This window comes from Esox lucius, chromosome 14 (assembly GCF_011004845.1).
Source record: "Esox lucius isolate fEsoLuc1 chromosome 14, fEsoLuc1.pri, whole genome shotgun sequence".
Taxonomy (NCBI): Eukaryota; Metazoa; Chordata; class Actinopteri; order Esociformes; family Esocidae; genus Esox; species Esox lucius.
The window spans coordinates 17,426,383-17,453,000 of NC_047582.1; the positions used below are offsets into that span (position 1 = coordinate 17,426,383).

Here is a 26,618-nt window from a genome sequence, read left to right on the forward strand (position 1 = left end):
GATTAAATATGTATACTGAGTATCCATGAACTTGAACAAAACTTGCAGAATAGTGAAAGTGCATATACAAGTCCTCCTGTTACTGTTTCATCATAACGCACCAGGGTAGTGTTAAGAGGGCTTTGTAGAGCCATCACATTCAGCAATTACATGAGCTGATGAAAGTGGAGACTGAAAGAATGCTAAGCAGCTCAATGAAATCCCATAATGTTGGCATGATTTAGTCTGTAAAACTACAGTAAACTGGCATTCGATAGATACCTTGTGTGTGTGCCTGTGTGTATGTACTTGGAAGTCTTTGAATGTGCATGCCTTCCTATTTGTATGTTTGGAGGTGTGTGCCTTTGTATTCATACATTCGCTTTGGCATACTATATAGTGATAATTTGTGTTTGGTGTATGTTTATGATTTTGTGTTATTTTGGTGTATTATGCCTGAAAGCTAACTTTAGTTTTTGGCAACACTACAGAAATCTCTATAACAGGCAGCTGGAGACAGGTGTAAAGGCCACGCTATGAGACTGTGAGATATGTCATGTCATTACTGTGCAACTGAGAAAGGGGACAGAAGAAGAGAGATAGGTAGTTGATTCTGTGTGGTAGATTGAGATTGATTTACTGTGATAGTCTTTCTACTATGTGTGCTTTCAGCATTATGTAGGCCTAATTGCGTTAGTAGATTGCATGTTCTAGTTTTAAAATTTTATTTTACCTTTATTTATATAAAGACGTAATAGAGTTAAGAAAACATACTATATGTTTACTCCACAGCTAGATTACAATTTTGCCAATGGCGCTATAAAATTGTTACCCTAGCGCAGTTTAAATGGTTGGCATATTGTCAAGAAGGCAGTTACATGTGTTTTTTCACATATTTGAACATATCTGAGCTAAATTCCAAACAAATTAATTCATCAAGGTATCTCCAATTAACAAATATAACTTTTTACAATAAAAATAAATCAGAAAGTAATTTCATAGTAATAAAACAAGCACAGCCCTAACTTTAAATGCTGGTGTTGCCATAATTTTTGTTAAAATAACTTGTCAACGTTTCTTGCAGGATAGGATTGAGAATTGGGCTTTCCATTTCTTCTTCTTGAGCCGTTCTGTAATAGCTTTGCTTGTGTGTTTTGGATTATTGTTCTGTTTTGCATCATTGTTCTGTAGTAAGAACCATGTTTGGTTCAGCTGCAGCTTTTTGACAGATGGCCACAAATTCTCCTCCAGAATTCTCTTGTACAATATGGGATTAATGGTTGATGCAAGTTGGCCTGGCCCTGGGGCTGCTTTAAACTAAAATGCCACCTCCTCCATGCTGTACAGTTTGAATGAGATTTGAAGGCAGTGAAGACATTGCGACCAAACCCTTCTATCTTTGATTCTTTTGTCCAGAGCAGTAGTCTTGGTCCTTAGAGGTTCTGTCTGGCCAACATCAGTCATGTCTTGATATTGAATTTTTGAGAAAGGAGACTCCTTCCTTCCTGACCTCCCATGTAGGCCAAGTTTGTGCAGTCTCTTTCTGACAGTTGACTCATGCACTTCAATATTAATTGTGGCAAGAGATCCCTGTAAATCCCTTGATGTTTCATTGGGTTCTTAGAGACTTCTATGAGCATATTTCAGTCAGCTCTTAGGTTGGAATTGGTGGGACGACCTGTGTTATGTAGATTGCCAGTGGTCTGGACATTTGTAGATGATCTGTTGGACGGTAGAATGATGTACTTCAAACTGATTGGAAATGGCTTTGTAATTCCTCCCAGATTCACTGGGATAAATAGTAATTCTACTTACTTATCTTGAAGACTTAGGTCTTTTGATCTTGGCAGGATGCGTTATCACATTCTGCCACTTATAACACATCAAGACCAAGCCAGAGCAAGTTTTTAATCCTGACCCTTCCAAGTTCCAAGTTCTCTGTAATGATATTCTAATAATTTGCACCTGTTTTGGTGCATCGGATTCCTATTTTAGACACACACTTTTTTAGATACTATTTTATGTTGAAGGTAGGGGTTTACTTACAAATGTGCACTATGAAATTACATTTCATTAGATTTTTATTGCATAAATGGTTTCACTATATAATTTTTTATGTGATTTGCTGAATTGGATTACATTCATAAATAAAATGTTGTTGGAAATTTGCTCAGTTATCCATTTGTCCATATTTTTACCTACTATCACAAGACACACATAAGCCCTTCTCAAGATTTAGAGCTGAAAATGTGAATTTCTTTTAGTTAAAGGTATTAAAAATTATTCATTTGCATTTAATTTATGAGCTAAATACCTGAATTTTTGGTACCGTTCATACAACCCCGTCAAAATTTTAATAAAACTGAATGCAATGATGTGTAAATAATTTAAAGCTATATTCAATAGAAAATAGTACAAAGACACTATATCAAATGTTGAAACAGAGACATGTTATTGTTTCTTGAAAAATATTTTCCCACTTTGAATTTGATGCCAGCAATACTAACCAATGGAGCAGTCTTTGTAACTGAGTCTCCTGCCATCCATGCCCCAATAATGAACCTTCTTTCAAAGTCACTTAGATCCTATACTCTTGCCATTTTGACCCAAATCGAGCTAAACTGTGAGAGCTTAGCATATCAGCAGAGCATGATAGTGTGTTAATTGCTTAATTGTATCGTGTCGTACACCTGTATAAAAGCATCTGCATTCTTTATATTCCTCACTCTTCTGTAGCTGCTGCATTGGTTGTTAGATGTTGTGTCAGTATTAGCTCACAACATTTTCAGTTAATAACAAATTATGTTGAACAATCAAGTAAAATAGCAATACACTCATAAATACAAACTCTTTTAATAAAAAATTAAGAAAGACTTCTTACACATAAAAAATTAAAATATATATGCATAAATATTGGTAGAGACATTAAACATAACCAAAAAAAATCTCTATTTGATCTGAATCCCACGATTGAAGTGGTTTTAAATGGGTTTGTAAGCATTTGTACAGTATTTACTGTGCATATATGTACATATATGTGCCAACCTATCATCGACTGTGGGGATGTGTGAGTTGTCCATGGTCGTGTGTGTGCATCTGTTGGTGTACTTTCTGGGCTTTCACAGTAATTGAGGGGCCTCCTCACAAACCTAATCATTCCCGAGTGTTCACACAAATGGGATTAGTTGCCAGGGAGCTGTTGTCATAGACACGCACTGCTCCCTTCCACCCAAGATGGCAGGGTCATTAGATACGTCTAGGTGATTGAAGAGTCTGTGCAAATCTTTGTCTCTTTTTATTCCCCTTTTACTATATTTTTCCAATTGTCATTTATTATCTCTTACTTTACTTGAATCTGAAACTAATACTTGATTAGAAATGTTTTTAACATTTCAAGGTTATCAATGCTTAGTGGTGCAAATAACTTCTTCACCACCTGGCCTGGCTGCTCGTAACGGCTATAACAGAGCAGTACTGTATACACCCATCATTCCCACTCATGTCTTAGTCTATCCAAGAATGATTTCATGGGCTGTTCAGCGAACACTACTACGCCGTCATCGTCATTATCCACAGATGTCTAGTCCAGAATGGAGTAAATCTGAACCAGAAATAGATGTCAATATCTGGTTCTGATTAGTTTCAAATTGTTCATGATGTTTATTCTCCTTTTTAAAACCTTTTTCAGCCCATATCAATTTTATTTATAGGACACCAACATCTTTCAAAATGTTCATGTTTTGTTGCCATACAGCCTGAAATTAAAACACATGAAATCAGACTATTTTCTGCTTTATATACACACAAGTGAAAAGAAAACTTTAAGTGTGAAAATGTATGAACATTTAAAAATACCGTATTTAGACAAGTGAACACCTCCGCATTAGATCTGCAATTGCAAACCTGCTGAGGTATAACCAACCACCTCCCATATTTCAAATCAAGCTATCCTTTTTCCATCTGTGAACAACTGTAGTGATTTTGATTAGTTCAGAATGGAAGCAGTTGTTCCTTGAGGATTTCACTGCTTAGTAGTGCAATTCAAAGCAAAGAATCCAAAAGATCTACAAGAATGTGTGGAAAGGCACAAGTCAGGGGATGGATGTATACTGATCTGTGAGGCCAAGTGGCAAAAGGTGCTCTGGTTTGATTAGATCCAAATTAAACATTTTGGTCTGAACACAAAACGATATGTCTGGCGATAACCTGATACATCTTTCCACCCAAAGAACACCATGCCTACAGTAAAGCCCAGTGGTGGCAGCACCTTGTTGTGGGGGTGTTTCTCTTCAGCAGGGACTGGAGCACTTAGAAGGGAAAATGGACAGTGCAAAATACAGACATATTCTTAAGAAGAACCTGCAGCCCTCTGCCAGGAAGCTGAAAATGGGAAGATGGTTCTCGATAGAATTTAAGAAAGAATGGATGGAGCAACATTTAAGGAAATGCTGCAAGAGAAAAATAATCAATATACTAAATAACTTAAGCCTGGGAGAGGAAATTCAACTTTCATAATTACAATAATCCCAAACACAAGGCCCAAGCAAAATTGGAGTGGCTCCACAAGCTTCATCCAACCTACACTGTATGTAATACTTGTACATTATTACCCCAAAAGACCTAAAGTTGTTATTGCAGTGAAAGGTGTTGCTACCAAATATTAATATGTGCGTTTGAATACTCAACCTGGTCTATCTGCAACCTACTGCTGGGAAGAATTAGCCTCACACAGCCGCCTCTCATAGCCACCTCTCACAGCCACCTCGCACAGCCACCTCGCACAGCCACCTCGCACAGCCTCAGCCCATGGTAAATTCCGCCCATAGGAAGATCACACTGTAAGCCTGTCGCTTGTGCCTTCCCCAGTCCCTTTCCCGCATATACACCTTCAAAGTGACAGGAAAAGTTAATGTGAACCATGAGCAGTACAGGGAAATAATGGATAAGCACAAACATTTTAAGATTGGGCTGAGCATTTGCTGGATGAAGAAGTTAAATGCTTAGAGCAGATCCATAACATTTATAAAAATAAATAAATTAATGTAGCTAGCCTATGCAGCAGCTAATCATTGTAATTCCAAGACCTATTCCTATACTTGGTTTGAATATCTAGCTTGAATTTATATAATATCTAATTCGTTTGAGATTATGTAGCATTACTTTGATTATGGCTGCTCCCTATGTCTCATTTTGTATTCCAGAAATTATAACAAAAATGTTATGTTTAATAATGATGGTAAGTGGCATTGTGGTGCTGTTGCTGGTGGGTACGTGCATCGGCCAGTCGGGGATATGGGCATTGTTTCAGGTCGTGGGCTAGTTTGGGTCAAAGTCCAGGGATGATTTTAGTCCCTGGCCATCCCTGGTTACAGTAGCTGCTATAATGATGTTAACCTTTGCTTGGGGCAACAGGGGTACTTTGCTAGCTTGTTTAGTTTATTTGCTTCCTGTTCTAGCATGGAATAGAGTCAGGAGAAAAAAAAGAGGACAGATATTCAATTGACAGTTCTTCTCCAGCTCTGCAGTTTGCAGATACAATGTTACAACACAGTGTTACATTTCTTGTGTCAATTACACAGAGGTTAATACATACATTTGTTGAAATTACACCCACACTACACCTACCCTAGTATTATTTTGGAGGTTGTAATTGACAGTGTAATTTTAAGACTAACTAGGGTTTAGGCAATACATCAACATTTCCCAGAATGCTTTGTTGTAAGTAGATTTCCAGAATAGTTTTGTCTTAATTACATCTCCGGAAAAAATTAAGAGACCACTGCTTTTTCTTTCCTTTCCAACATTTTTTTAAAGGAAGGTTGTGAGTGAGGAACAGAAGGGTTAAACTAGAGAAACCAATGCAAATTGAACGCTTCTGTTCCTCACTCAAAACTTTCCTTTTCAACTTTTTTGGAAAGAAAATAAAAAGTTGCAGTGGTCTCTTAATTTTTTCCGGAGCTGTATATGAGATGCTTCTTCTAATTGAAATAGTTTAGATAGCCTTGGTCAGGAATGTCATTATTGAAGTTATTCTTAATGTAGTTTGTGGTTATTAAAAAGTGTTGGATATTCTTTAACTTCTTTAACTGTATACATCATAAACCTGCTCACTGTCATTTTATGTGGTCCATGAGCCATGACTGTAAGATCATAATGTGAAAGATGAATTGCCAAAACAAGCAACATATCTTTCATTTACTGTATGAATGTATTTTTCAGTCCATTTCTAAAAACAACAGAAGTGTGAGTTTTTGAGTACAACAACCATGTCTCTGTCTGTAACTAACAAACTCATGGTTGGGAATCTGTCACATTCACTTAAAAGGCTGCTGGGATATTTGACAATAAGACTTAACAGAATCAACTCAAAGTGTTAAAATCCAACCCTGTGACAGTGTTAAAATGTCAAACCCACAAAGTGTTCATTTAGCTTTACTTTTTTGGTGAGTGCCAGTGGTGAGTGCCAAAAAAACAAAAACAATAACAAGGGTATTGAATTTCGCTTTTAGGATTTGCTGTGCCTGTCTTCTTTCACCCCTGTGGGTGGTGAACGTCGCTACAATACTCCAATAAACATAAACCTACTGTTTTTCTAGTTATTCTGGTTAATTCTCTAATGTGGTTGGTCTGATACAAACTCTGGGCTTCTGCAAAGTGAAGGAAATTGCCATAATAGTGGTTTTAGCCAAGAGGCAAGCAGATTGAGCCCAAGCCAATTACAAAAAACAAGTTGGAAGAGAAGACCACTTTTCTGTGACTACAATGGCGACAGGTGAGAAACATGTGAATGCTTTTCTTACTTCAAGCTAATGCATGTGATAATAAGATGGTTTTATTACCCATACACAAGTCCATAAAATATTAATATTTTAATTGTCAAATAAAACAATCTTTTAGACGTAATGTAAAATTCTACTGTGGTAAACTACTACTTCTTTGACTGTGTTTTTTACCCATATCCTGATCTGCCTACTTCAATTTAATTATACAGTATTCTAGTTTAGTAGTTTTTATATATATGATTTCACAATAATAATAATTAGTTAGAAATATGGAATAAGTTGTGTTGTTTAAATAAAATTCTAATTGAAACATATTAACTCTGAGGTACTGACATAACCAAATCTGTAAATGTTCAAGCGAGAGAATAGCGGAATATACACTAACCTAAAGGATTATTAGGAACGCCTGTTAAATTTCTCATTAATGCAATTATCTAATAAACCAATCACATGGCAGTTGCTTCAATGCGTTTAGGGGTGTGGTCCTGGTCAAGACAATCTCCTGAACTCCAAACTGAATGTCAGAATGGGAAAGAAAGGTGATTTAAGCAGTTTTGAGCGTGGCATGGTTGTTGGTGCCAGACGGGCCGATCTGAGTATTTCACAATCTGCTCAGTTACTGGGATTTTCGCGCACAACCATTTCTAGGGTTTACAAAGAATGGTGTGAAAAGGGAAAAACATCCAGTATGCGGCAGTCCTGTGGGCGAAAATGCCTTGTTGATGCTAGAGGTCAGAGGAGAATGGGCCGACGGATTCAAGCTGATATAAGAGCAACTTTGACTGAAATAACCACTCGTTACAACCGAGGTATGCAGCAAAGCATTTGTGAAGCCACAACACGCACAACCTTGAGGTGGATGGGCTACAACAGCAGAAGACCCCACCGGGTACCACTCATCTCCACTACAAATAGGAAAAAGAGGCTACAATTTGCACAAGCTCACCAAAATTGGACAGTTGAAGACTGGAAGAATGTTGCCTGGTCTGATGAGTCTCGATTTCTGTTGAGACATTCAGATGGTAGAGTCAGAATTTGGCATAAACAGAATGAGAACATGGATCCATCATGCCTTGTTACCACTGTGCAGGCTGGTGGTGGTGGTGGTGTAATGGTGTGGGGGATGTTTTATTGGCACACTTGGGCATCGTTTAAATGCCACGGCCTACCTGAGCATTGTTTCTGACCATGTCCATCCCTTTATGACCACCATGTACCCATCCTCTGATGGCCTACTTCCAGCAGGATAATGCACCATGTCACAAAGCTCGAATCATTTCAAATTGGTTTCTTGAACATGACAATGAGTTCACTGTACTGAAATGGCCCCCACAGTCACCAGATCTCAACCCAATAGAGCATCTTTGGGATGTGGTGGAACGGGAGCTTCGTGCCCTGGATGTGCATCCCACAAATCTCCATCAACTGCAAGATGCTATCCTATCAATATGGGCCAACATTTCTAAAGAATGCTCTCAGCACCTTGTTGAATCAATGCCATGTAAAATTAAGGCAGTTCTGAAGGCTGTTGTGGAAATTTCTTATACAATGTATTCTGATTGTATAAAGGATGGAGTCCCACTGTTAAGATAGGTACAGGAATGTGTGGGACCTGGTATTTGCATAGGGGGCATCTATTGTCTGTCCAGATGCAGATCAATGGGTTTTAGGACAGGATAGGAGAAGATACAGCAAGGGGGCAGTAAGGTCAGTTGGCCCCTTTGGGTAAACATTATGACAGGAAGGATAAGGTGGGGGAAGATAGCATTTGACGTGTGTGATAGAACAAAGGGAAAGGTGTTTGATTGACATGAAACAGATGGCAGCATCTTACCACACCCCTTTTTCCTATGTAATAAATACTGTCGAAATGATGTTTTTATTTAGAAACTATCCACCGTTACTTTGTAACCTGTATACTTTCTCCTTGCAAGCAAGATTAAAACCGTTTATTGCGTAATTGATTTCTCTTGTCTTACCTACCATTTTCATAGAACTTTGGATTTTAGAAATTGCCATCACAATTTGGGGGCACGTCCGGGATCCTAATCCTGATCGGTTTGAGTCCCTTTCCTAACAGGTTAACCGTGCACGGCCAGAGAAAGCTCTGGAATTCTAGTATCGTCCAGAAAAGGCTTATCCTTTGACGGGCTGAGAAAGAGTGCCTGACGGGAGCTGTGACTCGTGCTTGATCAGTACAGGTTTCCTGCGGAAATTGAATTTGGAGGCAAGAACGCAATACGGTCTAAAAACTTAAAGTTGGACTTTATAGTTTAAAATCGGCAGTAAAAGGTTGGACCTTTTAAAATCTCATTTGTGGGCTGACGAGCTTGACTTCGCTTTCTGGTTGGTTGAGTATAAATTAGATTTACTGGGTAAATCTGAAACATGGGGACGTGCGACAGTAAATCTTTGCCGGTCTCTCGTGTTTACGCTGGACCGGCAAAAATTATCACTGACGTATATGGTGTTTGGACATGTGAACAATGTTTCTTGGAGTGTTATTAGGTTTTCCGGCGACTGGCGTTTTCATTCGGTGATGGATGCGCGGCCTGTCGGGCTGATTGGAGGTAGATGGCCGTGGTAACGTATGAAAAGTTGTTTGGAAAGCGTAGGCTACGGTGTGTAGACAGTGTGGAGTATATTGATCTTTGTTGTAGTTTTTTTTGCTCAGGTTAGATGGCTCGTTCTCCTCTGATCGCCCGTCACCCCACCCCGCGGAGTTCAGTTGGACCGATAGGTGGGTCTCCTTGGAGGCCCGCTCGGGACACTGCATCGTTGGAGTCATACAGTTCACGTGACCTAGCTCTGTGGACATTTTCGTTGTGAACGTGGAAATGCTGTGGGCAACTGGAGGCCGTTTTCTGCTCCGCTTTGGAAGTGTTGAGCAAGTCTACGAGTTTCAAGAAAAGTTCCAAAAGTGGGGAGTTGTATACACCAGGTGTACACACCCGTAATCTCTTTGGCCTTGCCGCGAGTGATTCAACGGGAACACGCAGGAACGCTGAACCGCCTGAGGGAGGGGTGCGGACGGTCAGACAGGGGACTAGAGGGGGCATCAACCGGTGAGATTGTTCCTTAATACAGTTTTCATATGCTTTAGTAAACAAGGTGGTTGATGATTTGATGGTTTTGTAGAAATTGATAGATGGATTTGAGTAAGTATGGTGACTAGAAGTTTTTTTGAGTATTGCAGTCAGGGCGGCTGTAGTTAGAAACATGTCGTTTTTGTTCCATGTCCTGACACCAATTCCCGTGCAGCAGTTGGACTGCGTGATGGAGTATAGCGTGCTCCTGTATGTTTGGATGTTGAAGTGTGGTGTTTTGGTTAATAGCGACTGTAGTTAGGCCTGACAACCATTCCTATGCTGCTAACCTATTGCGTTGCGATTAGTGCTGGATTATAAGCGGTTGGACTGCTTGAACATCTGCAATTTAGGTTGGACTTAAATATGCAATTGAGATTGGATCTCATACTTTCAGTGCCTGTAGAAGGCTCCTGTAAATTGCCGCAATTGTTGGTCAGCTTATGGTTTGGATCAGTATGCTACAGAAGTTGTATATGCACGCGCCACTTGTGTTTGTACTGAATGTGGTTATGGCCCGAGTCAAGGGCATTTGTCATTGTCTGGTTGTGGTCGGTCTAGTAAATGCATTTGTCCATTTTGGTATTCCCTGTGCACGAGGGATCCGATTGGCTGCATTGAGTATTCCTTGATAGAATATTGGATCTCGTTTACCGAGGTTGGTGTTAACTTGGAAGTTTTGTAATAGCAATGTTTCGTCTTGTTTGGAGTGCGTTTGGGCGAACGCTTACATTGCGTTGTTTACATGGTTATTATGCGAGGCCTACTCTTTTGGCCTTTGCCTTTGTGTTGAAATTGAATTTGCCTGATGGCTTGCACACGTGGGAGTGTTAGCCTGCTAACTTAGGAGTCGACTCTGGCTCGCTGCACGTCTAGGTGCTGCACGTCTACAGGATGCTGAGTTCCTGTGAGCTGGACTGACTCGAGTCCTGCTGATTCTGCAATGTGATGGAGAAGGCAACCTCCGACCGAGAGGATGGAGGTGTAGGAAAGATCTACTGCACAACATCATGCTACGCTGATTGGGTCCATACCAGGTACATCTCATCTGCTGTCCAGGTAGCTGAGAGAGGAACCTGGGGTCGACGACACGCTACACAAGGATTGCAGTGTTTGAAGGTTAGACACAGTGAATTGAAGTCACTGAGGGAAAAGTGAATTTTCTGGTGCTAGTAACCAGTCACTTTCTACATGGCCTTTAGCTCTAGAACCTTTAGCTAAAACTGGTCATCTTGGAGTTCACAAGGGAGAACACAGATTCTCCTGGCCTGGCTGATAAAGCAGCTAGAATGGAGACAACAAGAGCTGTGTCTGCATTTGAGCTATGAAGGACAACACCTTGGAATATACATCTGACTTTTTCGTTCTGTTACATCGACCTGTCAAAGAAATGGTTCATAACTGACTGTCTGACGTTTGAAGGAGCAGAACAGTTGTGATGACTTTGGAAGAACATCCAAATGGAACCATGGAGAGGACTTTTCAGCGAATTGAGCAATTGGCATGAGAGAACTTTGTAACAGTGATAAATTGAAGGATGCATTCAGTGATAGGTGTTTATGATGATTTTAACATAAAAGTTTATTGCGTAATTGATTTCTCTTGTCGTACCTACCATTTTCATAGAACTTTGGATTTTAGAAATTGCCGACACAAGGCAAATAGGGGTCGAACACAGTATTAGTATGGTGTTCCTAATAATCCTTTAGGTGAGTGTAAGCAAGTACACCCCATGGATAGTCATCTTTTTTGTAAAGCATATTTATGGACGTATGGATATTTTTTACCTCTCCCAGACCCATGGACATCAATAGGATTTTTTCCGATTGCCTTGGAATTGTCTTTTGATTTTGGCATAATATGTTACAGTAAACAGTATGGTTAAAACCAAACCAGACCAAGAGTCTAATCCTTATGGGAGGCTGGACCCTCCCAAGTTAATTGGACAAATTGTGCAACAATTTTATAATATTTATGATAAACAGACATGATTCTGTAGATCACTGCATGAGATCAGGAACACTTCTGAATACCTCTTTCTGTAAACACAGTATGTTGCTGCATCCAAAAATGCAAGTTAAAACTCTATCATGCAAACTATATATAAACAAGATGCAGAACTGCCACCGCCTTCTCTGGGCCCAAGCTCATTTAACAAGGCCTGAGGCGAAGTGCAAAACTGTCCTGTAGTCTGACAAATCAAAATTGTCAAAAATACTTTATCAGATAAATGCCTGCCTGATTGTCTATGTCCAGCAAAATAGCAACATCCAAGCAGAAATGTAGCACCTTTGACTATAAACAGATTGTCTGATCACACGACATTGGGTATGGACCCGACAATATATAAATAACCTACAGTAAACAACACATTCTAAAACTTCCTCAGCAAATTAATTTGAAATGGCTTGGCTAATAACTAGGCTTTTGTCTTGCTAAGCTAAGACATACACCTTTATGCTAAATTTTGTTTTTGGTAGGCCTGATAGTTTATTTTCTTTTTAGGCATAATACTATAAAGCACATTGAAATGCCCTGTGTATGAAATATGCTTTCCAAATAAATACCCTTACACACTTGTTTGCTAATGTTAGGTAGCTAATTACACTTTTGAGAGCTGGCCATTGGGTCCCTCGGGCCTAGAACAACTTTTCCAGTTCATTTTTGGAAATGTAAAAAGTCCAGCACCCCAGGAGTTATGAGGGGTTGAAATCCGAATGATCTACCACACATTTTGGAACAAGTTCAGCTTCAAGGACTGGGTCATTCATGTTCTCCAACACTGGCATCAATAGTTCCCACTCATTGCAACAAAAGCATCCCTTTTCGTTTGGCATTAGATTGTATGATCCACAACTACACCACAAATCTCTTGATATTCTGGATATTGCCCCCCTCCTCAACTGCTGTCCGAGCCTAGTCCAAGCCGGTAAATTCAGTCCAGTGTATTCTGGTAAGGCACTATCCTCTGAAAAAAGTCAGACATCATACATATGTCTTTACCTTTCTCCCTCAAGCAAATGAAGCTTGACCGTCTGAGGTGAATAACATTGATGAAATACAGTGGGGAGAACAAGTATTTGATACACCGCCGATTTTGCAGGTTTTCCCACTTACAAAGCATGTAGAAGTCTGCAAGTTTTATCATAGGTACTCTTCAACTGTGAGTGATGGAATCTATGATTATTAAGTAATTAATTTGCATTTTATTGTATTTTTGTTACATCAGAAAAGCAGAACTTAATATTCGGTACAGAAACCTTTTGTTTGCAATTACAGAGCTCATACGTTTCCTTTAGTTCTTGACCAGGTTTGGACACAGTGCAGCAGGGATTTTGGCCCACTCCTCCATACAGACCTTCTCCAGATCCTTCAGGTTTCGGGGCTGTCGCTAAGCAATATGGACTTTCAGCTCCCTCCAAAGATTTTCTATTGGGTTCAGGTCTGGAGACTGGCGAGGCCACTCCAGGATCTTGAGATGCTTCTTACAAAGCCACTCCTTAGTTGCCCTGGCTGTGTGTTTCGGGTTGTTGTCATGCTGGAAGACCTAGCCACGACCCATCTTCAATGCTCTTACTGAGGGAAGGAGGTCGTTGGCCAAGATCTCGCGATACATGGCCCCATCCATCCTCCCTTCAATACGGTGCAGTCGTCCTGTCCCCTTTGCAGAAAAGCATTCCCAAAGAATTATGTTTCCACCTCCATGCTTCACGGTTGGGATGGGGTTGTACTCATCCTTCTTCTTCCTCCAAACACGGCAAGTGGAGTTTAGACAAAAAATCTCTATTTTTGTCTCATCAGACCACATGACCTTCACCCATTCCTCCTCTGGATCATCCAGATGGTCATTGGGAAACTTCAGACGGGCCTTGACATGCGCTGGCTGGAGCAGGGGGACCTTGCGTGCGCTGCAGGATTTTAATCCATGACGGCGTAGTGTGTTACTAATGGTTTTCTTTGAGACTGTGGTCCCAGCTCTCTTCAGGTCATTGACCAGGTCCTGCCGTGTAGTTCTGGGCTGATCCTTCACCTTTCTCATGATCATTGATGCCACACAAGGTGAGATCTTGCATGGAGACCCAGACCGAGGGAGATTGACCGTCATCTTGAACTTCTTCCATTTTCTAATAATTGCGCCAACAGTTGTTGCCTTCTCACCAAGCTGCTTGCCTATTATCCTGTAGCCCATCCCAGCCTTGTGCAGGTCTACAATTTTATCCCTGATGTCCTTACACAGCTCTCTGGTCTTGGCCATTGTGGAGAGGTTGGAGTCTGTTTGATTGAGAGTGTAGACAGGTGTCTTTTATGCAGGTAACGAGTTCGAACAGGTGCAGTTAATACAGGTAATAAAGTGGAGAACAGGAGGGCTTCTTAAAGAAAAACTAACAGGTCTGTGAGAGCTGGAATTCTTACTGGTTGGTAGGTGATCAAATACTTATGTCATGCATTAAAATGCAAATTAATTATTTAAAAATCATACAATGTCATTTTCTGGATTTTTGTTTTAGATTCCGTCACAGTTGAAGTGTATCTATGATAAAATGTACAGACCTCTAAAAGCGAATACTTTTGTTAACGGTGATATATACACTTCCTCTTCCCAAAAGAACACATCGATTGATACGATTGTGAACAAAACATAATGGTAAACACACCAAGTACCAGTTTATTTAAAATTAAATTTCCTTTGCAACATTGAAACAATTAAATTATTTTGAGGAATACCACATTATCATGTTATTTGATAATGCTTGCAATGCAGCTTTGCTATAGTGGAACGCACCATTTCCATTTATTTATTTTGGATGATGCTAATAATGCTAATTACAGACTGGGACAGAGCTGAATAATGGATTGTTTCAAAAAACAACTCTATGTGCCTTCAGGAATAATTCCGGGAGAGTGGACTTTTACCCAAATATGAATTCTCGCCGAACTATCCCTTTAATGTTTAGATTTCTGTTTCTACAAAATTGTTAAGAGTGGCTGAGATTTTCCCCATTTAAACTATATGGTCTGTCTATCAGCATTCATTAACTTTTAGTCTCCTCGTACTGGCTTTAGACACTCGCAGTACTCCACCCCACCATAAACCACCCTGGACTAGCTATTAGAGCTAATATTATTGAGTAATAATTAAATTCAGTCTTGTAAACATTAGATGAAGGATTTTACTAAATTATTCTTATGTTGCTTTAGGGTAAGGTGACCAGACAGAACGGAAAAATCTAAATCTTTAGTTTATTTACATAGTTATGCTTTTTTCATTATTAAGTATAGACATGTCTACCTAGGTACTTCATTTCTGTCCCAGTAGGCAATCATTGGAATGTTAATGGTTTACAGATGTTTCTGTAAGGTGTAAATGCATGGACAAAAGGTTTGCTTGTTATTGCCTTGATTGCTTGCTTCTCGACTTATGAGATGGCCCCAGAACAGATCGGAATGTTTCCCTAACTGATAGGGGGTCTATTCTTCAGGACTAGTTTGTTATCCTTTGGTCAGTAAACCAATCCCCATGCCTTTTATTTTGGGATATAAACCAGAGCGGTTTGTAGCTCTTGCATTTTTCTCACTTCTGTCTGCATCTTTGCTCTTGCAAACGTCTTGAATCTCCGGAGAACTTTTATCTTTGATACTTGATTGTAATACTCTCTTTATATATTACATTAATTTGTTATATTAATTCATGGACTATTTGGAATTAATTTTAAAAGTGTCATAATCCATTTCCTTATATCTGTAAAACACTAAAATATCCAGTTTTGCAACATTCACTACCAAATTGTCCCAGTTTTCTACACAATTAAAATAATAATAATACTGTAATGTTTCCACATACGAGTCAGAGTTCAACTGCATAGAACTTCTTAGCAAAGCAACAATTCTCATCAAAACTCTAGGGCGCAGAAAAACACACAGGACAGTGAATACCCCCCGCGCTCCACCAACCTCAAGCTCGCACAATGAGCATAAGTGCATACATGCAGTACACTTAAGGTTCTTGGTTTGGGTGTTTGAAAATGTGGTCATCCTATTTATGGGTAACACACTTTACACAGCCAATAGTTGCCTGACAATGAAGGATATTTAACTGGAAAACATTTTCAGCTGTTTTTTTATTAAAGTATGCTTCTTTATTTAAAAAGAAAATCATAGGCTTTGTATTGCAAATGTTATTGTTTTTTTGTCTTGTCTCTGTGAAGTCATACAGACAACTGTCCTAGCCAGCCATTTGTACACTGCACAGTATAGCCCACCAAGGAGTTAAATATTGTGCTACCAATTTGTTAACAAGTTAAGGAGTAGAGTTTTTTTGAAGAGCATGGATTCCAAGTCCATTGGCTCTTATTTTTGTGAGCGTTGAATCATTGATCTCCCCTTTCTCTGTTTATCTGCCTAAGGCTGCTTATTTATACACCCAGGAAACAAAATAAACACAATTATAAACATTTGAATATCCACTGTACAATATATTATATTTAAATAAGTTATTTTACTGTTCCTTTACAGCTCCCAGTGCTGGACAAAATGAAGTAACCCTCATCCTCTTCCTGATGATAAACGGATATTTAATCAGCTGCCACAACCAAGTTGTTTCTCTACAGTTTTGCCAGAGAAAAGAGATGGACTCCTACAGTGATTTGATGATCTTCCAGTCTGAAGCAAAGACACTGAAAAAAGTAAAAACGCAGCAGAGCAAGAACAACCAAGAGCTGGCCAAAATGGGAGGGGTATCTTGCTTCTTTTGCTTTGCTGAGTTTTTATTTAGAGGATCATACAGAATAATTTGTTTCCCTTTGTTTAGCTTAACATGTTGATGAAACTAGCTTGGAGTGGTGCATGGGTCTAGGTGCCTTGCAGTATAGCTGTGTGGCCAGGTTTTTTAATCTTGATTTCGGCATTTCAAGAATTCCCTGTGGCCCAGCAATGGGTAGCTTGAAACTGTCTCTTAAGCCCTCCCCAACTCTTTGCAAGATGGCTTTAGAGGTTGTCAATTCCTATGCTCCATGCTCAATGCCTTTTTTCAAATTTCCTGCCAGTTAGAAGTAGATAGGTTTTTGTGCCAAATAAATAAATCACCGTGTTCTACTTTGTTGCAATATCTCCGGTTTCGCCTGGTCATTTGGTTGCTGTCTTCCCTCTGGTTTAATGGAAGACTGTAGAAGTCTGTAGATGCATGTGATCATATACAGCGGTCAACCATGACATTATGACCACTGACAGGTGAAGTGAATAACACTTATAATCTCGTTATCATGGCACCTGTCAGTAGGTGGGCTATATTAGGCAGCAAGTGAACATTTTGTCCTCAAAGTTGATGTGTTAGAAGCAGGACAAATGGGCAAGCGTAAGGATCTGAGTGACTTTGACAAGGGCCAAATTGTGATGACTAGGTCAGAGCATCTCCAAAACTACAGCCATTGTGGGGTGTTCTCGAGCTGCAGTGGTAATTACCTACAGTATCAAAAGTGGTCCAAGGGAGGGGAAGCCGTGAACCGGCAATAAGGTCATGGGTGCCCAAAGCTCACTGATGCACTTGGAGAGCAAAGGCTGGCCCGTGTGGTCCAATCCAACAGACAAGCTACTGTTGCCTACAATGGGCACGTGAGCATCAGAACTGGACCACGGAGCAGAGGAATAAGGTGGCCTGGTCTGATGAATCACGTTTTCTTTTACATCAGGTGTATGGCCAGGTGGTTATGTATCGCATACGAGGAGAACACATGGCACCAGGATGCACTTTGGGAAGAAGGCAAGCCAGCGGAGGCAGTGTGATGCTTTGGGCAATGTTCTGCTGGGAAACCTTCGGTCCTGCCATTCATGTGGATGTTACTTTGACACATACCACCTACCAGAGAACCCTTTCATGGCAATTGCATTCTCTGATAGCATTGGTCTCTTTCATCAACATAATGCGCCCTGGCACAAAGCAAAAATGGTTCAGTAATAGTTTGAGGAACACAACAACAAGTTCATGGTGTTGATTTGGCCTCCAAAGTCCGCAGATCTCAATCCAATCGAGCATCTGTTGGATGTGCTGGGTCGATCCATGGAGGCCCCACTTGGAGGCAAATTACTGTACAGGGCTTAAAGGATCTGCTGCTAACGTCTTGGTGCCAGATACCACAGGACACCTGCAGAGGTGGAGTCCATGCCTTGACGGGTCAGGGCTGTTTTGGCAGCAAAAGTGGGACCTACACAATATTAGGGAGGTGGTCATAATGTCATGGCTGGTTGGTGTATGTATCAATTTTGTAATATTGTTTCTGGCATATCCTAAATCAATCTGTTACTCAGAAATGTGTTGCCTACGTATTGGTATATGTTGATTTATGTGTGTATAAAACCTCCATATAAAGGATAAACATATTAGATGTTTCAGTGATTCTCTGTAAATAATTTGCCTGTACCTCCTGCATCTTAATACAAACGTGTTATAGAAACTGGAAGCTCTAGGTTTAGGAAAGAAGGCAGTAATGAACACCAGACCAGTTATTTCTACTTAAAACTGTGTTAAGGCATTAATGCGCCACAGCCATTTAATCAAAAGGCCCCGCTATGAGATCAGGTAAGGCAGGAAGCTCTGTTTGTTTCTGTCTTTCCCTCATAACATGGAGGTCTATGCTGCACACAAGTTGAACCTCAACAAACTGAGGAGGGGCACCTGTTTTATAGGTGACAAGGAGACAGGTAATCACGTTCCCAGGTAACCATTGTTGTGTCTGATTGTCCATTATTCACGTGCTGTGCAGGACTACTGCTGTGTCCTAGATTTCGTGCCGAGGCAGAACCTTTACACTGGCACACTGGGTTGGGCTACTGATGACCTGGCTCCTCATTAACAAAGTGCTTAAAGAATTGTGCATTTTTACATGTAAATAAACATAGACAGCTAAATATTTTGTGTGCTACAAATTCCCCTTAATCTGTGGTTAATCTATTGTTATTGTAGATACTAACGCTAGCTAGCATTAATTACACTGCTCAAACATTTTTAGTTTTCCCTAATCACATATTGGGTCTTGATGAATGAAATGTATTACAGATCAAATTCTTTACTGTACATTGTGTAATTCGTTTGGAACAAAATGACGTAACAATGGTCAGTGGAAACCAAAATCAACAACCAATTGAGGGCTGGATTCAAACTCACACCGAAAATCAAAATAAACAATTAAAATCACATGCGGTTCCAAAGTCCATGACATTTTATCACGGCAACTCCAAATATGACCCAGTAGTGTGTATGGCCCCCACATGCCTGTATGCACTCCCGACAACATCTGGGCATGCTCCTGATGAAATGGCAGATGGGGTCCAGGGGAACCTCCTCCCAGACCTGGATCAGGGCATCAGTGAGCTCCTGGAGAGTCTGTGGTGCTACTTGGTGGCGTCAGATTCACCGATACCTAACTTTACAGAGTTTCTCAATTGGATTCAGGTCTGGGGAACGTGAGGGCCAGTCAATGGCATCAATGCCTTTGTCATCCAGGAACTGCCTACACACTCTGGCCACATGAGGCCGGGCATTGTCCTGCACCAGGAGGAACCCAGGGCCCACTGCATCAGTGTAAGGTGTGACCATGGCTCTGAGGATTTCATCCTGGTACCTAACAGCAGTCAGGGTACCCTTGTCTAACATGTGGAGGTCTGTGCGACCCTCCAAGGATGACCATCACTCACCCAGCGCCAAAGCAATCATGCTGGATGATGTTGCAGGCAGCATAACATTCACCACGGTGTCTCCAGACTCTTACACGTCTGTCATGTGCTCAGTGTGAACCTGCTCTCATCTGTGAAGAGAACGGGCGGTTTTCCCAATTCTGGTGTTCTCTGGCGAATGCCAGTTGAGCTGCACAGTGCTGGGCTGTGAGCATAGGTCCCACTAGAGGACTATGGGCCCTCATGCCACCCTCATGGAGTCTATTTCTGACAGTTTTGTCTCTCTTGAGGTCATTTTGTAGGGCTCTGGCAGTTCTCCTGTTCCTCCTTGCACAAAGGAGCAAATACCGGTTCTGCTGGTGGGGCCTGATGTGATATATTTTCAGATGCCAAAAATCCCTGTCGGCACTCCTGGAACAGGCGACTTTGCGACTCTCTCCCAGGCGTTCTAGTGGGCTAACCAGTTAATTTCAGTGCGAGTGTATTGAGCCAGACTTCAAGTTTAAGAACATGCATCATTTGTCTATAGGTGACATGGATAAGCTAACGAAAAACCAAGAGGAGTTTTGGGAAAAATACAATGTCATTTTCACCTAGTGGATACGGTATTATCATATGTGTATTATTAACTTACCATACCATACCATCGTCTTCCGCTTCATCCGGGGCCGGGTCGCGGGGGCAGCAGTCTAAGCAGGGATGCCCAGACTTCCCTCTCCCCAGACACTTCCTCTAGCTCTTCCGGGGGGACACCGAGGCGTTCCCAGGCCAGCCGGGAGACATAGTCCCTCCAGCGTGTCCTAGGTCTTCCCCGGGGTCTCCTCCCGGTGGGACGGGACCGGAACACCTTCCCAGGAAGGCGTTCCGGAGGCATCCGAAAAAGATGCCCAATCCACCTCAGCTGACCCCTCTCGATGTGGAGTATTATTAACTTGATACCAATATTTCATTTTGAAATCAAGGTTATTGTGAATGCCTGTATATCGCGACACCTCTAGTACATTTCTCAGAACATTTTCAGAAGAAAGCTCTTTGTTTCTGGTCATTTTGGGCCTGAAATCAAACCCAAGATTTATTTTGAACTAGTCTAGAGAAGGCCAGTTTTATTGCTTATTCAATCATCACTTTTCAGCTGTGCTAACATTATTACAAAAGGGTTTTCTAATGATCAATTAGCCTTTTAAAATGATGAATTTGGATTAGCACAAACAACATTTGAACACAGGACTGATGGTTGCTGATAATGGGCCTCTGAACACCTATGTAGATATTCTATTAGAAATCATCCATTTCCAGCTACAATGGTCATTTACAACAAATACCAGTTCTGATTTTGGGTTGATGCCTTTCTACGGCCCGTGTCCTGGTATCTCCTCCATGCTCTTGAGACTGTACTGGGAGACACACCAAACCTTCTTGTGACAGCACATATGGATGTGCCATCCTGAAGGAGCTGGACTGCCTCTGCAACCTGAATGGGCTGCAGGTACCGCCTCATGCTACAAGTAGTGACAAGCACACTAGCAAAAACTAAACTTGAGAAGAGTCAGTCAGAAACGATAAGGAGAGAGCAATTGTCTGTGGCCTCCACCTGCAAAACCATTCCCTTTTAGGGGGTTACCTTGCTTGTGCCTCTCCAGTGCACCTGTTGTTACTTTCATTTGCACCAAAACAGATGACATTGATTCAAAATTGCTTATATTTGCTAACAAGACATGCCTGACGTCTAATCGACTGTCATACTGAGATGATTACGTGTTCCCTTAATTTTTTTGAGCAGTATAATATTACATTATTGTGGTCTGAAAATTATAGATACATAAATACCCTGGATTGACACGGTGAAAACGTTTTTTGTAAATGTGTGCCAGTTTAATAAAAATAAAAGCTTTGAGTCTTCTTTGTTTTGTCTCTCCCAGCTTTACCAATTATTGTTCTCCCATTGTTCCTTGTAGATTTTTTCATGTTTTATCAGAATGGCTGGGGAAGGTTTTAGAACTGCCACTTTAAGGGTTCCCCATAGATGTTCCTTGGGGTTCAAGTTTGGGCTTTGGCTGGGATATTCACAGACTTGTCTCGAAGCCCCTCCAGTGTTGTCTTGGCTGTTTGCTTTGGGTTGTTTTCCTACTGAAAGGTGCCCCAGTCCTGTGCACTCTTTATCCCAGTCCTGGAACTCTCCAAGTTCATCATTTTAAAAGGCTAATGGATCATTAGAAAACCCTTTTGCAATAATGTTAGCACAGCTGAAAATTGATGATTGAATAAGCAATAAAACTGGCCTTCTCTAGACTAGTTCAAAAGAAATCTTGGGTTTGATTACAGACCCAAAATGACCAGAAACAAAGCTTTCTTCTGAAAATGTTCTGAGAAATGTACTAGGGGTGTTGCGATATACAGGCATTCACTATAACCTTGATATTTCAAAATGAAATATTGGTATCAAGTTAATAATACACATATGATAATACCATATCCACTAGGTGAAAATGACATTGTATTTTTCCCAAGACTCCTCTTGGTTTTTCGTTAGCTTATCCATGTCACCTATAGACAAATGATGCATGTTCTTAAACTTGAAGTCTGGCTCAATACACTCGCACTGAAATTAACTGGTTAGCCCACTAGAACGCCTGGGAGAGAGTCGCAAAGTCGCCTGTTCCAGGAGTGCCGACAGGGATTTTTGGCATCTGAAAATATATCACATCGGGCCCCACCCGCAGAACCGATATTTGGTCCTTTGTGCAAGGAGGAACTGGAGAACTGCCAGAGCCCTACAAAATGACATCCGGAGGGCTATTGGTGTGCATGGGGGGCGGTGGGGATTGTGGGTTGGCATGATGCATACAGTGGTGTGGGAGCCAAAGCACCTCTAAAGGTTTCAGATGTTTAATATTGGGTGTGATGGCACAGGAAATAGTTTCACTACAATATATACAAAATACTGGGTATAAATTGCTGTCCATTTATTTTTATCGTAATTTCTGACATTTTACTACAATGGTAGGAGCCTCTGTGATTCATGTACATTGTATAGGCATGGGATGCATTGTCCCTTATTTGGTTAACGTCACTTTAAGACAGGTGGTTATTGGACTTAATAGTTGTGTGATCTGCTGTAACAAAGTGGGTGTCCGGGGTTTTGGATGGCAGAGCAAAACTGTTTTCTTACCATAGTGGCATGAGTTATATGTAGGAATTTCTTTACTTTGTCTAAGAAGATTTCTTCAAAATACTCTGTAAACTGTGAAGCAAACGGAATAAACACAATACATTCTATTATTCGTAACTACGTGGAGTCCTGTGGAAATCTTTTCTTTATTTTAACATGCACACAAATCAAGGAGCTGTTGCCTCCACGCTACCACCAAAGCCGAAGGCACCATCCACTTATACAGGGCTTATAAGTGGAATTCACTATTTGATGGAACACTGATACCCTCTATAAGAAATATGCTAAAGACCATCTTTAACAGTCTAAATGTTTTTAAAGTCTTGACTGGAAAAATCTCAACATTAATGAAAATAAATATAACTTAAATATACATTAAACTCTTCAATTAAATAAATTAACAATCATATAGACTTATATAAAATGTTTGAATTCTTATTGAAAAGGATTTAATAAGTTTTTATTTTTTTTATAAGATTTTTTTTTAAATCCCATGGACCCCCTGCAATAATGCCTAGTGACATGACATTCAGCACAATGCTGCTCACCTCTTTCAGTTGGAAAGTGGGGTTGGTTCGGGGGTATGGGAATGGGCAGACAGGGCTGCAGAACCTGAAGATGCATCTGATGGGCCTGGCACCAGGCAGGGGTAGGGACAACTGATTTAGTATCAATAGCTTGCTAAAACTAACATTTGGGGTGCAAAAGTAGCCTATTTCACTATGGACTAAACTAACACGTTAACTTCCACCACTCACGGACTACACCCACCTTACATTTTGAAAAATTGGGTAACATACTGTAGCCCTTTCTTTTCTCTTTTCTATCTTTTCTTTCTTTTCATTTTAGGAAACAATATTGTATTTTGAGTGTAATTTATTTGCCAAAAAAGTTTATGATTAATTTGACTGATTATTTTCTATAGATATTGCGATATCATTATCAGGAATTATTTTGGCCTTGATAATCGTGTAGAGAAAATCTGATATCGTGACAGCCCTAGCGCTTATCCCGGCCTGATTACAGATCAATCGCAGGTGGGACAAAGAAATTCATTTGGATTCAAAACAGAAACAACTTCCTTTACAGAAATTATAATCTGCGCTCCCCAAAGACTAAACTACTTTAACCATGTTTTAAAAATAACAATTCTTTGTAATATAAAATCACCCCTCTTTTCCTCATATGTTTGTATAGATTATGTGTGACTGCTATTTGCCCACACTTTTCCACTGATATACAGTTCCTTTGAAAAGTATTCAGACCACTTCACTTTCTCACTATCTGTTGTGTTTTTGACTTAAATGTATAAATTGTTGCCACCAATCTACACATAAGACCCCATAATGAAAAGACAAGAAAACACAGATATTTGTGCAAACATATTGTAAATAAAAAATTTAAAAAATGTATTTGCTATGACAAATTTAACTCAGGTTCATGCCCTGTGTTCTTTCATCATCCTTGAGATGTCTCTGTAGAACTCAAATCCACTGGAGGCAAAGTTAATTCATTGTACATGATTTAAAAGTTCGTATAAGGTTTATATAAGGTCCCACACTGCATAGAGTATGTCAGAGCAAAAAACAAGCCATGAAGTTAAAGGAACTCTCTGTAGACCTCTGTGATAAAATTATGTTGAGGCTTAGTTCTTGGGAAGGTTATTTGAAAAAATGAAAGTTCCCAGGAGCACAGCAAGCGCCATGTTTTTGTAATGGAATAAGTTTGGAACCCCCAATACTCTTCTAAGAGCCGGCAGTCCAACAAAACTAAGAAATCGAGCAAGGGCTTGCATGGACAGTGAGATGATTAAGAACCCAAAGGTCACGCAAGCAGAGCTTCTTGTTGTTCACTCTTAGGGGTGTCAGGCTGGGAATATGTAAAAAGTATTTAATGACAACTTCTGACGTACACAAGCATTCAAAGTTTGAATGTCCTTATTTTGGACATTCAGACTAATCTGGCTTTTTTATTTTTGAGGCTTATGAATAGATTGCACCTTGTGGTGAACCCTCTGTATTTGCTCTTGTGAAGTCTTCTTCTGGTAGACTTGGATAATGATATGCCTACCTCCTGGAGTGTTCTTCACTTGGCAGAATGTTGTGAAGGGGTTTTTCTTTAACATGGAAAGGATCTTACAATCATCCACCACTGTTGTCTTCCGTGGACATCCAGGCCTTTTTATGTTGCAGAGCTCACCAGTGCATTCCTTTTTCTCAGAATGTGCCAAACGGTTGATTTGGCTATTCCTAATGTTTCTGCTATCTCTCTGATGGATTTTATTTTTGCAGCCTAAGGATGGCCTGTTTCACTTGCATTAAGAGCTCCTTTGACCGTATGTTGTGGGTTCACCGCAACAGCTTCCAACTCCAGACCTTTCACCTGCTTAATTGATGGAGACATAATGAAGGATTTGCTCACACCTGTCCATTAAACAGCTTTTGAGTCAATTGTCCAATTACTTTTGTTCCCTTGAAAAAGAGGGGGCTACATATCAAAGAGCTGTATACCACCAGTAGTTCTGGTGAGATTAACAAAAGCAAGGTATCTCCACTGACCTATGTTCTACTGCAGTGTCTCACAACCTTTTTCAGTTACTGTACCCCCAAAATGTTTTTGCACTGCTTTCAGTACCCCTGAAGTACATACTAATTTCACTAGTTAGTCTATGGTGTCATGAGTGTTTTCATGTACCCCCTGTGGAGAGGCCAAGTACCCCCAGGGGTCCTAGTACCCCTGGTTGGGAACCACTGTTCTACTGCACTGTAGGAAGGATGTGGCTTATTTGTTCTCTCGTGCAGAATGTTGTTCAATGAATGACCACTGGGATGAGAATTGTTGTTCAGGGTGTGCATGTCTTGGATTTGGCAGAGGTATCAGCTGCCTCTATCTGCTAAACATTTGATATCCATAAATCCCTTAGGGCTGTTATGGATACAACCCATTTACGATTGAGGCTTTGTACATCAGATCTGGGAGCAATACTGTAAAAGAAGGACAACATAGATCTCTAATGCCTTGTGAGAAAACACACATGATCTGCTATATTTCTTGATGGAGAATCTCACATGGGAATTTGTGATGAAAAGCACAATTACATCCATTTCAACAAAATAAAATAATTTCTTGTGAGCAATTAATGTAATGTTAGCTAGCTAGTTAATGTCGGCTTTACCCTTAGTTCATACCATTTACAAATAGATGAATAATTCTGACAAATATAATATGAAAATGTTTGTAAAACTAAAAAACTATTACACTAGAATTTCCCTGTAGTACTCAAGGCCAGTCTTGGTCTCAAGACCACTTTTTGAGTGTCTTGGTCTTGGTTGCATTTGTACTCTGTCTTGATTTGGACTGGATTCTTCCCAAGACCTGTCTAGACCAGCCTAGTAATAGTCAGCCCAGCATTATCCAAATAAGTCCTCAATATTCATAAAAGGCCAGTTTGTCCCCCCAATAATTGATTATTGTTATACTGCGGCCAATATCGTTGTGGATGTTGATGCGGGTCTTTCTTGCGCACCAACAGATTGGATGTAATGTTTTTTAATCATGTCTTTACTATTAGTCCCTCAAAGACAGTGTGCATATGCAAACACAGGAAGTCGCACACCTGTCTCTGACTCTGTCCCCCCCTAATTTGTGACAGAAAAATGTACTCATGGTAACAGGCGCTGTATTTCTTCCAAAGCCACCATACAGCCATATTCTGCCTTTGGCTTCTCCAGACAATGACTATCTACTTTTCTCCAGCCAATGACTATCACTAGCTACTATGAACACACACTCATTGTAGCTACCTGTAGTCTGTGCACGTACTTCATTCTCATCTGTACACTCGGGATCATGTCAGTGAAATCAGCTATCATCTGTTATTGCTGATATGACTGGCCCAAAGAACAATAAAAAAACAACTGAATAGGTTTTTCCATG

The 26,618-nt window shown here is 40.4% G+C and overlaps 1 protein-coding gene across 2 annotated transcripts in view; it reads left to right on the forward strand.

Annotated features, from left to right (window-relative positions):
- Positions 1-26,618, forward strand: part of LOC105014997 (astrotactin-2) — a 410,989-nt gene that overhangs the window by 158,212 nt on the left and 226,159 nt on the right. The window lies entirely within an intron of this gene.